The sequence below is a fragment of the Schistocerca nitens genome, chromosome 11, assembly GCF_023898315.1.
Source record: "Schistocerca nitens isolate TAMUIC-IGC-003100 chromosome 11, iqSchNite1.1, whole genome shotgun sequence".
Taxonomy (NCBI): Eukaryota; Metazoa; Arthropoda; class Insecta; order Orthoptera; family Acrididae; genus Schistocerca; species Schistocerca nitens.
In genome coordinates this window covers 59,645,182-59,660,614 of record NC_064624.1, presented here as the reverse complement: position 1 = coordinate 59,660,614, position 15,433 = coordinate 59,645,182, and the positions used below count along the sequence as shown (strand labels likewise).

At 42.0% G+C, this 15,433-nt stretch overlaps 1 protein-coding gene across 1 annotated transcript in view; it reads left to right on the top strand.

The window, feature by feature from the left end:
* Window positions 1-15,433, top strand: part of LOC126213361 (dnaJ homolog subfamily C member 11) — a 139,556-nt gene that overhangs the window by 110,230 nt on the left and 13,893 nt on the right. The window lies entirely within an intron of this gene.

The window sequence follows — 15,433 nt, the reverse complement described above, 5'->3', positions numbered from 1 at the left end:
GTCACCAACAGGTCAGTGCCAGTGATGACGGGCCCAGGCGAGGAGTAAAGCTTTGTGTCGTGCAGTCGTCGAGGGTGCACGAGTGGGCCTTGTACTCCAAAAACCCGTACGGATGATGTTTCGTCGAGTGGTTTGCACACTGACACTCTTGATGGCCCAGCATTGAAATCTGCTGCAATTTGCGGAAGGGTTGCACTTCTGTCACGTTGAAGGATTATCGTCAGTCATCGTTTGTCCTGTTCTCGCAGGATCTTTTTCCACTCACAGCGATGTTGGAGATTTGGTGTTTTACCAGATTCCTGATATTTATGGTACACTCGTGAAATGATCTTACAGATAAATCCCCACTTCATTGCCACTTCGGAGATGCTGTGTCCTGTCGCTTGTGTGCCATCTGTAACACCACATTCAGACTCGCTCAAACCTTGATAACCTGCCATTGTAGTGGCAGTAACCGATCCACCAACTGCGCCAGACACTTGGTGTCTTATGTAGACATTGTTGACTGAAGCACTATATTCTGTCTGTTTACATATCTCTGCATTTGAATACTAATGCCTACACCAGTTTCTTTGGTGCTTCAGTGCAAGACGAGGGATTTTTTCCCAAATTTGTCATTCAAAAGATACAGGGTCGCCTTATTTTCACAGATTAAACTATTTTTGCAGATGTCGACATTTTTACGTAGTTTTGTAAAGTGTATAAGGGTAGTTTTACATTTGTAGGGGTGGTCTTACTCTTAAAGAGATGAAGCTTCACTATTGAGGCCACGTGCCAATTTATTTTGAGGAATTCGGAAGGGCAGGGATTGGGAAATGGTACTCGTGTTCCAACAGGCTCAAGATCTCCCTATATGCAGTATTGACTTTGCTCAAACGAACACGTGACGTTGGCTCGCACAGCACTATTGCGAGAGATAAGCGAGAAACTGTCAGAAACCACTACCCGAGTCTACCACTGTGATTAAAATTTGAGAATTTTGTGAAACACAGGAGGAAATAGCATTAAATTCTATCCTCTTGCAAACTTTTGTTGTGTTTCAACAGGCTTGCAATAAACATGTACGGATACCATATTAATGGTGCGGCTTTTTAAGTGAAAGTTGTTCTTCCAAAAATGTCAGTTAATTCAGGATCCAGACTAATATTTTATTTGGTTATGAGAGACTGTAACGATTTACTAAGTGGATTGCAAATGAGAAATTTGGTCACTGTTCACATATTAGAATACCAGGTAAAAACATTACCGGCTTTTAATCAGCTTTAGAACATACCGGTGATGCTCATTTGAAATGAGAAGGAAAATTAATCCAGAATAAAATGTCTAACAAAGGAAACATCGTATTAAACTGATTATAATTGTTATGGTCAGAATAAATCACAATGGCAAGAGCCACTGTTGGGATAGTACCTACAGATGTCACTAGATCACAGGACGAGTGAAAGTTTGAGAATGGAGTGAATTGTAGTTCTTGGCTTTTATTTGTGTGTTAGTTTTTAGATATGAGCTCCACGTTAGAAGATACTGCAGTCTGCTATTCACAGTTTCTCGAGCTCAGCACTACAGAAGGGTCGGGTCCACAGCTCGTGGTCTCGCGGTCACGTTCTCGCTTCCCGGGTTCATTTCCCGGCGGGATCACGGATTTTCACCTGCCTCGAGATGACTGGGTGTTTGTGCTGTCCTCATCATTTCATCATCATTCATGAAAGTGGCGAAATTGGACTGAGCAAAGTTAGGGAATTTGTACGGGTGCTGATAACTGTGCAGTTGAGCACCCCACAAACCAATCATCATCATACAGAAGGATTGGAAGGCTAAAAGTTGTGTCAGATCAGCCGAGACCTAGAGGAGAGTAGGGAGGGGAGCAGATAGCGGCCAGCAAATCCGTCGTGCTGCCAACTGTGGTAGTCTATACCTTGTGTTTTGGCTTATTATGACTATCTGCCACATTTAAACTGCAGATTGCTTTAGTAGTTTGTCATTTGTAGTCAGAATTTAAATGACTACAACTGGGCAAATACTGAACAATAGTATTCATTTCTGCAGGAGATCGTAAAAGTTTAGATACGGGTCAGTGGAATACAGCAATATTGTCGGAGCTCGCTGTGTCGTGTGACGGGAACGAAAGAGGGTGTGTGTCAGCTGCTGGTTCTTTGCAGCCAGTCAGAGTGTCGTAGGCAAGTGATATGTTTGAAAGCAAGAGACATTGTAAAATTATCACATCACTGTAGAAGCAAAATCTGATATGTATTTGGGAAAAAAGGAGATATGTTCTCAGGTCCCACTGTAATGACAACCTAAGATATGGCAACACATTCTGAAGAAACAGCCAAATAGTTGTGACAAAAAACACAAATTTCACAGCTGTGCTGTTAGGGCAGTGGTTATTATTATTATTTCTTTCCTTTCTCAGACGTTATGTATGGTTAAAAATGGAAAGTGACGCGGACCTTGATCAAGCGTGACTTCCTTTTAACTGTACGGTATATGTTACATTGCATTTAGGAACTTTCAGGTAATTGAACATGTATCAATAATTACAGATTTCTGTAGTTGTATACATACATTTGGATGTAACTGTATTGGGTTGATGTACTGGTTGATACTGTGTGATATGACTCCTGTAGTTGATAGTATAATTGGTATAATGTCAACTTTATCCTGATGCCACATGTCCTTGACTTCCTCAGCCAGTTGGATGTATTTTTCAATTTTTTCTCCTGTTTTCTTCTGTATATTTGTTGTATTGGGTATGGATATTTCGATTAGTTGTGTTAATTTCTTCTTTTTATTGGTGAGTATGATGTCAGGTTTGTTACGCGGTGTTGTTTTATCTGTTATAATGGTTCTGTTCCAGTATAATTTGTATTCATCATTCTCCAGTACATTTTGTGGTGCATACTTGTATGTGGGAACGTGTTGTTTTATTAGTTTATGTTGTATGGCAAGTTGTTGTTGTATTATTTTTGCTACATTGTCATGTCTTCTGGTGTATTCTGTATTTGCTAGTATTGTACATCCTCTTGTTATGTGATCTGCTGTTTCTGTTTGTTGTTTGCAAAGTCTGCATTTATCTGTTGTTGTATTGGGATCTTTAATAATTTGCTTGCTGTAATATGTGGTGTTTATTGTTTGATCCTGTATTGCAATCGTGAATCCTTCCGTCTCACTGTATATATTGCCTTTTCTTATCCATGTGTCGGATGCGTCTTGATCTGTGTGTGGCTGTGTTAGATGATACAGGTGCTTGCCATGTAGTGTTTTCTTTTTCCAATTTACTTTCTTCGTATCTGTTTGTTATGTGATCTAAAGGGTTGTAGAAGTGGTTATGAAATTGCAAGGGTGTAGCTGATGTATTTATACGAGTGATTGCTTTGTGTATTTTTGTAGTTTCTGCTCGTTCTATAAAGAATTTTCTTAAATTGTCTACCTGTCCATAATGCAGGTTTTTTATGTCGACAAATCCCCTTCCTCCTTCCTTTCTGCTTAATGTGAATCGTTCTGTTGCTGAATGTATGTGATGTATTCTATATTTGTGGCATTGTGATCGTGTAAGTGTATTGAGTGCTTCTAGGTCTGTGTTACTCCATTTCACTACTCCAAATGAGTAGGTCAATATTGGTATAGCATAAGTATTTATAGCTTTTGTCTTGTTTCTTGCTGTCAGTTCTGTTTTCAGTATTTTTGTTAGTCTTTGTCTATATTTTTCTTTTAGTTCTTCTTTAATATTTGTATTATCTATTCCTATTTTTTTGTCTGTATCCTAGATATTTATAGGCATCTGTTTTTTCCATCGCTTCTATGCAGTCGCTGTGGTTATCCAATATGTAATCTTCTTGTTTAGTGTGTTTTCCCTTGACTATGCTTTTTTTCTTACATTTGTCTGTTCCAAAAGTCATATTTATATCATTGCTGAATACCTCTGTTATCTTTAGTAATTGGTTGAGTTGTTGATTTGTTGCTGCCAGTAGTTTTAGATCATCCATGTATATTTAAATGTGTGATTTTGTGTTGGTATGTTCCATAATTTGTATTATTTAGCATGTTGGATAGTGGGTTCAGAGCAAGGCAGGACCAGAAAGGACTTTTGAGTCTCCTTGGTATATTCCACACTTAATCTGTATTGGCTGTGATGTAATATTATTTGAATTTGTTTGGATATTAAGTGTGGTTTTCCAGTTTTTCAATACTATGAAACTTCCTGGCAGATTAAAACTGTGTGCCCGACCGAGACTCGAACTCGGGACCTTTGCCTTTCGCGGGCAAGTGCTCTACCAACTGAGCTACCGAAGCACGACTCACGCCCGGTACTCACAGCTTCACTTCTGCCAGTACCTCGTCTCCTACCTTCCAAACTTTACAGGTCGGGCACACAGTTTTAATCTGCCAGGAAGTTTCATATCAGCGCACACTCCGCTGCAGAGTGAAAATCTCATTCTGGAAACATCCCCCAGACTGTGGCTAAGCCATGTCTCCGCAATATCCTTTCTTTCAGGAGTGCTAGTTTTGCAAGGTTCGCAGGAGAGCTTCTGTAAAGTTTGGAAGGTAGGAGACGAGGTACTGGCAGAAGTGAAGCTGTGAGTACCGGGCGTGAGTCGTGCTTCGGTAGCTCAGTTGGTAGAGCACTTACCCGCGAAAGGCAAAGGTCCCGAGTTCGAGTCTCGGTCGGGCACACAGTTTTAATCTGCCAGGAAGTTTCATATCAGCGCACACTCCGCTGCAGAGTGAAAATCTCATTCTTTCATTACTATGTTTATGAACTGTATCAATTTAGGATCTACTTTGTATATTTCCAATATTTGTAGTAACCATGAGTGGGATACACTATCAAAAGCTTTTTGGTAATCAATGTATGTGTAATGTAGTGACCTTCGTTTAGTTTTAACTTGATATGTCACCTCTGCATCTATTATCAGTTGCTCTTTACATCCTCGTGCTCCTTTGCAGCAGCCTTTTTGTTCTTCATTTATAATTTTGTTCTGTGTTGTACGTGTCATTAATTTCTGTGTAATGACTGAAGTTAATATTTTGTATATTGTTGGTAGGCATGTTATGGGGCGATACTTAGCTGGGTTTGCTGTGTCTGCTTGATCTTTAGGTTTCAGATAAGTTATTCCTTGTGTAAGTGTATGGGGGACTGTGTATGGGTCTGCAATGTAACTGTTAAATAATTTAAATTAATGATATCAATATAATAGAGGGAAACATTCCACGTGGGAAAAATTATATATAAAAACAAAGATGAGGTGACTTACCGAACGAAGGCGCTGGCAGGTCGATAGACACACAAACAAACACAAACGTACACACAAAATTCTAGCTTTCGCAACCAACGGTTGCCTCGTCAGGAAAGAGGGAAGGAGAGGGAAAGATGAAAGGATGTGTGTCTGTATGTGTGGATGGATATGTGTGTGTGTGCGAGTGTATACCTGTCCTTTTTTCCCCTTAAGGTAAGTCTTTCCGCTCCCGGGATTGGAATGACTCCTTACCCTCTCCCTAAAACCCACATCCTTTCATCTTTCCCTCTCCTTCCCTCTTTCCTGATGAGGCAACCGTTGGTTGCGAAAGCTAGAATTTTGTGTGTATGTTTGTGTTTGTTTGTGTGTCTATCGACCTGCCAGCGCCTTCGTTCGGTAAGTCACCTCATCTTTGTTTTTATATGTTAAATAATTTAGTTAGATGTGAATGCGTTGAGGTGAACTTCTTTAGCCAGAAATTTGCTATTTTATCTTTTCCAGGGGCTTTCCAATTGTGCGTAGAATTAATTGCTCGGGTGACTTTATGTTGCAAAATTATCACTTCAGGCATTTGTGGTATCATCTTGTATGTGTCTCTTTCTGCTTGTATCCACTGTGCATGTCTGTTGTGTTGTACCGGGTTTGACCATATGTTGCTCCAGAAGTGTTCCATGTCTGTTATGTTTGGTGGATTGTGTGTGTTATCTATTGTGTGATAAAATTTCTTTTGGTTTGTGTTGATTGTTTGGTTTTGTTTCTTTCTATTATTATTATTATTAAAAATAGTGATACCACAGACTGCAGGGTTAGCAAGAAAAAAAGATAGAAAAGAAAACAGTCGGAAAATTAATGTAAACCATTTCGTTTTGTTTATTTTGTTTCTCCTAGTATTATCAAAATGTAGGCAATCAATAAATACCGTAAGTTTAGAATAGGCGTAATTTTAATGTTTTGGCAGATACTTTGTCAATAAAACAGGTTGCAATTCTGATTTCTGAGAATATGTTAAAAATAAGTTTTTCTTGATGAGTCTCTTAAAAAAAGGATCATCTAATATTCAGTTTCGTCTTATATTCGGGGGCATATTATACCCAGGTAAATTGGGTATCTGTGTTCTGTTGGTGACTGTACATTGTGCTGCCGGGTTTGTGTTGTTACGAATGAAGGGAAAGGCGGCACACGTCCTCCTCTCAAATAGCACTAGTGGGGCCACCGAGCTTAACGTCCCTGTGCGACAGACAGTTCACTGTCGGCATTGTCGTGTGGCATCACTTCGGAGACTGAGCAGAGGTTTGGAATGTAATCTGGGATATTGATGCAAAGGCTGGTGATCACCACCCATTTTCCACAACTGGGATTCGAACCAGCTCACCAGAGCTGATGCCACCACACCTCGGCTACGGAGGTGGGATTTTATATCGATTGACAGACAGAATTTTGGCCAGTACTTACATTGGAGGCAAGGTATGTAGTAATGCTGATAAGAACATGTAAAAGTAATGTAGTCACACTTTGAATTTTCTGAAGGCTTTGGCCGAAAGCTCAGTGTGTAGCAGTCTTTTTGTTGCACCTGTCTGCACCTTGACATGTCATCTTTATGGCGAGGTAGAATTTTTGCTTTTCATATTATTGATATTCCAACCTGGACTTTCCATTGTTTGACTTTGGAAGTAAGACTTGCTGTTTGTGGTAATGTAGTGTAAATATTTGTGTGTACTACCTGACAGCTGATAAAAATGAAATATAAATGATAACATTGTAAATTGTTTGGAAAAGCTCTCTCTACGATGCATATTTGTAAATGTAATTATACAAATAACGGAACGGGAATTAGATGTACATATACGTCCATACTCTGCAAACACCTGGAAAGTGCATGGCAGATGGTACGTGCCACGGTACTAGCTATAAGGATTTTTTTTCTGTTCCGTTCATGTACGGAGTACGGGAAGAATGATTATTTGAATTCCTCTCTGCGTGATGCAATTATTCTCATCTTGTCCTCACAATCCCTATGTGAGCAATATGTTAGGGGGTTGTGGTATGCTCCTGGAGTCATCATTTAAGCCTGTTCTTGAAACTTTGTTAGCAGTCTTTCTCAGGATAGTTCACATCTACCTTCAAAGAATCTGTCAGTGTCTATCAGTTTTATTGTCAGGGCTATTCCGTTACTCTAGTACTTAGCAATGGCAACATGAAATAGAATATAAATAAATTGAATTGGGTCAGTGAAATAGTAACAATGTTCATTAGCATCTGTAGCTCACTGACCAAAATGAGTAATTTATTGGTGCTGTGGATAGTAAAATATGGCACATATATGCTACAAAAGGTTTTTTTTTAAAGAAGAGATAAAAAGAAATACCGTTTTATGTGTGTGTAAAAATAATAATAATAATAAGAAGAAGAAGAAGAAAAAGTCGCAGGTGCACAGTTTCCCCAGTAGGGGTCCATGAATATTTTGATGCTAGTGATGTTCAGGGACAGTATTCAAGACTGCTGTTTGATGAATATGATTTTAGAGAGGTTGCTAAAAATGTCATCCATTTACATTAATTCACAACTGGCATCTATGTTCTGAGCAACCAGGTGTTTCATGAATAAAGGCTGCAACTTCAGCCAGACAAGCTAACCAGCTCTTGTGGAGTAGACAGTGTTTCTACACGAACTATTTTTACAATTACTATCCGTTAAATGTAAATTATGTCCTGGATAATAATGGGGTTTTGATATTTCATACACTCACAGTTTATGTATTTAGTATGCACAAGAAGAGGAAAAGGGAAAAAATATTATTTTCGTTGCGAGCAGTATCGGAGCGAGGGGAGGTATCTACCTTGTGTTACAAGCTGAAGTGCATCCATCTGTGCTGCTCGAGGCTGTCCCACCACACACTGTACTGACATTTTATATGACACCAGTGAAAGGTTGATATAAACTGGAAGTGTTCAGTTTTTCACAGTTTCACTGTAACAGCTTTCAGTGCTCTTTCTATCAGTGTACCTTACATCAGTTAGTGTATGTCCGTAGCTCACGGTCTGGTGGCTAACGTTGCAGCCTCTGGTTCACTGTGTCCCGGCTGGGTTGGGGATTTCCTCTGCCTGGGAACTAGGTGTTTGTGTTGTCCTCACCACCTTCTTCTTACCGACATCCCACACAACTTCCTCCAGAAAACTGTGGCTTCTGTTCCGGTTCGTTCGAGGAGATCGGTTGACGTCACAGGTGCCTACATTGAGATTTAATGGACTTGTGCAGGCTGGGATACTTTTTACATCCCCTCTTGTTTTGCCATTTGCCTCCTTAAAATTCATTTTTTCAGTTTTAACTAATTACCATCAACATACATGAATGTAATCTGCATTTCCATAAAAGAGAAAAGTTGGCCCTCAGTTTTAAAGACTTTAACACCAGGTATAATTTTGTGCTTAGTTTTAGGTACGTAATTGATTATCTAATTTATTTTGACTATTTCTAGTTAGTATCTTTTGTTACAAGGTGAAATCAGTTACTGTTCATAACTTAAATTGACTGATAAACAAATATAAATCCCGTAATAATTGTAAACATTTGGAAGACGAAATGCTAGTAACCTTAAAGTATCTATTTGGCTGTATTCGAAAACGTGTTTGCAATTGCCGTTAATTAATTACAGTAATTCACAGTTTTGTCCAAAGTATTGTTTGCACACTTATATTTGTTAATTTCATGTTTTAAACAAATAATTCGGCCTAACTGCTGCAGTAGAAGAAACTGTTAAAAAGAACCAATGTTTCGATGTATTCAGTTAATTTAATGAGTTAAGTTTCAATTGCTATTTATGTAAGTTAAACATCAAACAACGTGAAGTTTCAATACCTATTATTGAAATGATATATAACGGCCCGATTTTTGGTCACGGGACAGTCAGTCCGCGGCCAAGTTTCAAACGAGGAACCTGTGTTTATTAGAACGACAACAGTGCATCCACTTAACAGTGAAATAAGTGTTACACCAATAGGCCGTGTGTTACAGCAATGACAGTGTCTGTTCTATACGTACCTGATTATTCCAAAAAAACTGTGAACTGTGTGGTTAGGCTTTTACTGCTTGTAGATGTTCGGCAGTAAACTATTGTAGCTGTATGTGTATGTTTGCCTGTTAACTATTATTGAGGCGCCGGCCGAAGTGGCCGTGCGGTTAAAGGCGCTGCAGTCTGGAACCGCAAGACCGCTACGGTCGCAGGTTCGAATCCTGCCTTGGGCATGGATGTTTGTGATGTCCTTAGGTTAGTTAGGTTTAACTAGTTCTAAGTTCTAGGGGACTAATGACCTCAGCAGTTGAGTCCCATAGTGCTCAGAGCCATTTTATTAATGAGGCTTATGGGAAGTTACAATAATAGTGCACTGGTGATATTAAATGTGTATATGGGGGTTGTGAAAAGTGAAAGGAAACTACTGTGAAACACAACTGTGCCTCTGTCAGCTACATTATTTACAGTAGTCAGTGTCCAAATTACAACCCCATTTTTTAGCTGGTCTAGCAACGCAGTTTGTCGACACTGAGGACAACAAACAAAGAAACAAATTAGGTGAACCATTGCAGACTGTCAACATATGCATTCATATTCCCATATAACAGTGTAGGTACTGTAGTAATTTCAAATAAATATCTCTGCAAAGATGAAAGGTATGTCAATTTCAATACGTAGTTATTTCCCATCCACCTTGTGTGTAGGAAATCACCTACATATTATGTGTAAGGAATGTATGGCCAAACGTTCAGGAAACACTCCTCACACATAGAGGAAGTGAGTGCGTTATATGGTGGTGGGTCTGGAAACACTTTATTTCAAAGCTAGAGCTCAGTTTCTACAACTCTTCAACATATTAGTAATGGGAAACTTGCAGGAAAATAAAGTTTCAGCACAATGTGAAACAGTTCCGTAAATGAAATGTTCAAAATGTTACCAAGGATACGTGTAAACTCACCATTGCATAAAGTCTCTGATGCACTGTGTGGGTTTAGATCTGGAGAGAGCATCGGCCAAGGGGTAAGTCCCCCTTTACCTATCCGTCTGTCATAGAATATGTTATTTAGAAGCCTACGAACGTTGACATAGAAACAGAAGTCCGTCATGCACGAAATAAACGTTTTGTCAAAATTGTAAAGGCACACATTCTAACAGAAATGTGGGGGATTTTCTGAGAAAGTACAGTAAGTTTCTCCATTGAGCCTGGATTCATGTGATTATGAAGTGAGCTCTAACGTGGAAACAGCATTTTCAAACCCATATCGGTATAACATATTTTCTTCTCTGTGTGTGTGAAGATTGTTACCCAAAAGTTTGGGCTTACTGTTTTTTACACCGTGTATAAATAGCAGCTTTCAAGACTGTTTTAGTCCCATTTAATTATTAGGATTAAAAAGAAATTAATTTTGTGTTTACTCATTTATAGATGATGACAGTACAGGAAGGTTTGCACCTCTAATATTTATGAGAAAATTTCTGAATTTAATTTGGTCAAATTCTGTATCTGGCCAACCCACACCTCAAAACCCTAAACTGAACGTACCTCTCTCCCTCTCTAATAATATTACGTTGGTGCATAAGTTTGTATTTTTGTCTTGCACGTTGGTATTCCAGGTGATGTGAGTTTATTTATCACTTTTCATTTTTTATTTTTTGTTAACTTTTGCTGTTTCAGTTTGTGTTCCTATTTTGTCATTTAGAGATAGTGAGTGGAAATGTGGACACTAGAAAATAGAGTGCCAAGTGGAGAAATTAGAAAATTTGTGACATGTTCTTCTGTTTGAGATCAATAGAGGGGTGACAGTAGTGGAGGCAGCCAGAAACATTTGCACCGTGTAAGGGGGTAATGTCAATGGAGAGAGCATAATGGTTTACTCGTTTTAAGGAGGATCATTTTGACATTACTGACTCTCGACATTTAGGTAGATGGCCAGTGTTTGATGAAGATTGTTTGAACACATTAATTCACAATGCTCCATGTCAGTGTACTAGAGAACTGGCAAATGTAATGAACTGTGGTCATTGCACCATTGTGTGACATTTGCACGTACTGGGGAAGTTCAGATTTGGTACGGGTACCGCATGCTCTGAGCCAAAATCGCAGAAATCAGTGGGTCGCCGTATGTGCATCTGTGCTCGATCGTCATTAGTTCGCTCGTGAACGGCACTAACCGTTCCTATCCTGTGTCACCACTGGTGATAAGTGGTGTCTTTATGCTAATGGAAGGAAAAGAAATGAAAGGTAGAGACCGAGCAAAGCAGCAACTCCCGTACAGAGATTTGCCCGCATCCACAAAACAAAATTTTATGCATCTGGTGGAACAGCAACGGTTTGGTTTCCTACAAATTGTTTCCCAGAGGTGTAACCGTAAATGCCAATGTTTATTGTCAACGACTGAGATGTATCGCAGATGCAGTCGAAGAACGGCGACTGGGAAGACTGTGTTAAGCGATGTTACTCCGTGATAACACCTGCCCGCATTCTGCCAGACTGACAGAAAGCACTGTACGGCAGTTGGGTACGGAAGTCATTCTGCACCGACCTTATTCACCTGATCCTACGCCCAGAGATTTTCACCTTTTCTGCTCTCAAGTGAACAACCATCAAGGAACTTCCTTTCTGGACGAAAATGTGCTCCGAACGTGGCTCGATGAGCTCTTTGCCTCAAAACCACACGATTTCTAAAGTCACAGAATAGAAAAGTTAGCCCAGCATTGGCAGTGTATTGTAAACAGTGAAGGATAATATATTATTGATGACTAAAGTCTCTTTTACATATATCTCTTTTGTTTATTAAAAACGTGGAAAAATGCTACGAACTTATGTATCGACCTAATATTGTTTTAGAAAACTTTCTTAACATAAGAAAACATAAAGTTAACACCCCGCAGGGGGCTTGTCACTCTTTGGTGTGTTCGTCTTGGCTGCCACGGGTCGCCAGCCTTTGCAGCACAGTTTCCCTTCCGTGCTGCTTGTCTGTCCTCGTGCTATTCTATTTCCCCTCCCTCGGGGAACATGTCTGGACTGTTTTTGAAAATGTATTCTGCATTTTTGGTAGTCAATATTAGTATACTCTCCACTGTTTTTCATTCCCTTTTTCTTTCTACGTTTGCCTTCTCCTATCCTTCCTCCACTTTGGCGTTTGAGGTTCCTCCTCCTCCTCCTCCTCCTCCTCCTCCTCCTCGTGCGCTCCTGAAGGCCGGCCCGTGCATCTGATGCTCAATAGGTGACTGGGCCATGCGTAATCCCCAGCCCTGGGTCGACAGGTAGGTTTGCTCGTACCCCCTGGTACAGGCCAGGCCCAGGGAGGAGCAATTCCCTCAGCTGCTACCTTCCGAAATTGCTGATTGGTCCTTCTGTCAAGTGTTCAGGAGGTGTGACCAATCTCCTAAGGCGGGTGCGCCCCTGTCTGAAGAGGACATCCACTTGGAAGGAGTCCGTGTCAGCGGTGTGCACCTCCCAACCGTTTCTTTGTCCCGTACTCCGCAGGCCGACAGAAGGAGAATGCCGACGCTCCTGTGGACCTCGCGGAGTAGGATCCTCCTGTCTCTGTGCTCTGTAGCAGTGAGTCTTTGAAGCCGACAAGATGACATCCCTTCATTTTTTCGTCACGACTCTCGTCCGATGGTACGTTCACGGTCTTCGATCCGATAAAGAGCAGTTACAGCTGCTCTTAGAATTGCAGCGGCTACTTGTTCTCTGCTGCCTTAAGAAAACAAAATTGTAGTCTCACGACCGCTTTAAGCTCGTGCATTTCTTCCCGGTCCGTTTTGACCCCCCCTCCCCCTGCCCGAGGATGGCATTCCATCTCGTGTGGGAGTCGTGTTGCTCATACAGGATGATGATGTTCAAAGTCAAGCCGTGTCCCTGACTACCAGTCTTCCAGCTGTTGCATTTCGCCTTTTCCTTCCTGACTTAACCTTTCCCCTCCGTCATACGATGTCACCAGGGCAGACTCCCTCCAGCTCATTGGGCAGCTACCTCACCCGTTTGCGCTGCTCGGTGACTTTAATGTGCACTACCCTGTTTGGCGTTCTCCCAGAACTTGTCCGAGAGGTGCCCTTGTGGCTGACCTTCTTAATCGACTTAACCTCTTCTGCCTTCATGCAGGAGCACCCGTGTTCCTTTCAGACTCGGCGCATACCTATTTCCATTTGGACCTATCCTTCTGCACCGCCCAGCTTGCCCCTCGTCTCGAGTGGTCCGTTCTGTCTGACACGTACTCGAGTGACCGTTTCCCCCGTCCTATCCGTTTGCCGACTCCCACGACTGTAAACGTAACTCCTCCGTGGCGACCTTCGACGAACGACGTTCTCGAGTTGTGATGACAGTGTAAAGTATCTTACAGATGTTACCCTTACCACCACGGAACGTTCCATCCCTCGTACTTCCTCTTTACCGAGCCGTGTCCCAGTCCCGTGGTGGACTGAGGCGTGCCGCAACACATTTCTCCCACGGAGACGTGTTCTGCGCTTTTTTTTTAGTGTCATCCTACGGTGGAATTCATTATAAACAGGTGCTGTACAGTGTAGTCACGTTCTTCGGGATAGCAAAAAATTAGCTGGATTTCATTCACTAATTCTTATAACAGTTCCACTCCCTCTTCTGTTGTGTGGGCCAACCTCCGACAGCTCTCTGGTACCGACACCGATTCCCCAATTTCTGGCCTGACAGTAGCAGACGATGTCATTGTGGACCCTATTGCTATCTCCGACACTCTGGGCTTCCATTTTGCGGAGATTTGAGCTCCTCCCACTATCACCCTGCCTTCCTCCGTCGGAAACGAGCGGAGGAGGCTCGGGCAGTACCCTTCTCTTCTCAGAATTGTGAGTGCTACAATGCCACCTTTACTATGAGGGAGCTATATCGTGCTCTAACTTCATCCCAATCCTCCACCCCAGGCCAAAATTCACATTCAGATGTTTCAGCACTCTTTCGGGCAAGCACTGTCTGCTTCGTACGTACAACCGCATTTGGGCAGACGGCACGTTTCCCAGACACTGGCATGATACCCATACCTAAGCCTTGCAAGGACAAACACCTTCCTTCTAGCTACTGCCGCATTTCTCTCACCAGCTGTGTTTGCAAGGTGATGGAACGTTCAAATTGTGCCCGGCTGGTACGGTGGCTCGAATAGCGCAATTTACTTACGAATGCACAGTGTCAATTTGGAGCATGCCATTCTGCAGTTGACCATCTCATCACTTTGTCCACCCACGTCACGAATGGTTTTCTGCGGAAATCCCAGACTGTGGTTGTGTTTTTCAATTTGGAGAAATCCTACTACACCTGCCAGAGAACTGGTACACTGTACTCTCTACAGGTGGGGCTTCCGTGGCTGCCTGCCCCGTTTCCTTCAGGAATTGTTAGAAGACTGAGTTTTCGAGGTGTGTATGGGTTCTGCCCTGCCAGACACTTTTATCTGGGAAAATGATGTGTCTCAGGGTTTCATCTCGAGTGTTGTCCTCTTTGCTATCGCCATTAATCCTGTAATGGCCTGTCTCGTGCCGGGCATCTTCGGCTCCATTTTCACTGACAATTTTGCCACCCACTGCAGTTCTCGACGAACCTGTGTCGTCGAGCGGCGTCTTCAGTGGTGTCTCGTTCGTCTTTACTCGTGGAGCGTCAACAGTGGCTTTCATTTTTCCACCGACAAAACCGTTCGTATGAATTTCTGGTGGCACAATTGTTTCTTCCACCATCTTTACATCTTGGGCCTGTCGCTCTTCCGTTCTTTGATACTACGAAATTTCTGGGGCTCGTGCCCGATAGGAAACTTTTTTGGTCCTCCCACGCATCTTACCTGGTAGCTCACTGTAAGCAGTCCTTCAGTGTCCTACATGTGCTCAGTGGTACTTCCCGGGGAGCACATCTAACGACCCTCCTCCGTTTGTGCTAGTCCCTCGTCCATCCAAAACTAGACTACGGGTGTTTCGTTTATGCATCTGCACGTATGTCCCTCTTACGCCATCTCGATACTGTCCACCGTCGAGACATCCGTTTCGCCACTTGGGCCTTTTACACTAGCCCAGTTGAGAGTCTGTATGCGGAAGCTGCCGAACTACCGCTGTCCTACTGCCGTGACTTTCTCCTGTCCAGATATGTGTGCCGTTTGTCTGCCGTGCGTGGCCAACCCTCCTATGCCGCCTCCTTCTTCAGTGACTCCTTTCATCACCAGTACGGACT